At 54.1% G+C, this 704-nt stretch overlaps 1 non-coding gene across 1 annotated transcript, besides 1 other annotated feature; it reads left to right on the top strand.

The window, feature by feature from the left end:
- Positions 1–274: 274 nt before the first annotated feature.
- On the top strand, positions 275–386 carry Tc00.1047053464863.10. The gene has a single exon (XR_008254720.1). It is a non-coding gene; the product is annotated as a spliced leader RNA (transcript).
- Positions 387–408: a microsatellite.
- Between the last annotated feature and the right edge of the window lie 296 nt (positions 409–704).

The raw sequence follows: 704 nt of genomic DNA, 5'->3' as shown, positions 1-704 counted from the left end.
CGCCTTTTTTCCGCGTATGCCGCGCTTCTTCCTGTGTTTTCCGGTGTTTTTGCCTTGCTCGCCACTCGGCTGCATTTGCTGTTCCACACTCGCCATGTGCGTCTTTTCCGCCCCCTGACGCCGTCCACGGCGCTATCCCGGGGCCGACATCCCGGACCCTGACCCCTCCCCAGTGTGGCCTGGGAGGGGGGGGGGGGGTTTTTGTACACGGTCCCAAGTGCCGCGAAGGACCCCTCATCAAAATTGAAAACCGTTGTGGAACACAACTCCTTTCAACTAACGCTATTATTGATACAGTTTCTGTACTATATTGGTACGCGAAGCTTCCAACCCGCCTCTGGCGGTTATGTTTGGTCAATTTCTTTTGACCGGGGTCTACGGACCCCTTTTTTTTTTTTTTTTTTTTTTGTGGGTCTGTCCGCCATATCCATATACCCCTATATATATATACCCATATATATATAGCCCCGTACCCCCTCGTGCGGCTGCCCCCCCCCCCCCAAGTTGCGTGTCCGCCACCTCCTTCGGGCCCCCTCATTTTCCCTTCATGGCTGCTATTGCCGGCATCTTTGTTTTGTTTTGGGTTTTCCCCGCCCCGTTCCTTTTATTCCCCTTTTTTCCGCGTATGCCGCGCTTCTTCCTGGGTTTTCCGGGGTTTTTGCTTTGCTCGCACACTCGGCTGCATTTGCTGTTCCACACTCGCC

The sequence above is a fragment of the Trypanosoma cruzi genome, assembly GCF_000209065.1.
Source record: "Trypanosoma cruzi strain CL Brener chromosome Unknown tcruzi_1047053464863, whole genome shotgun sequence".
Lineage (NCBI taxonomy): Eukaryota > Euglenozoa > Kinetoplastea > Trypanosomatida > Trypanosomatidae > Trypanosoma > Trypanosoma cruzi.
This window is presented reverse-complemented; position numbering and strand designations above follow the sequence as displayed.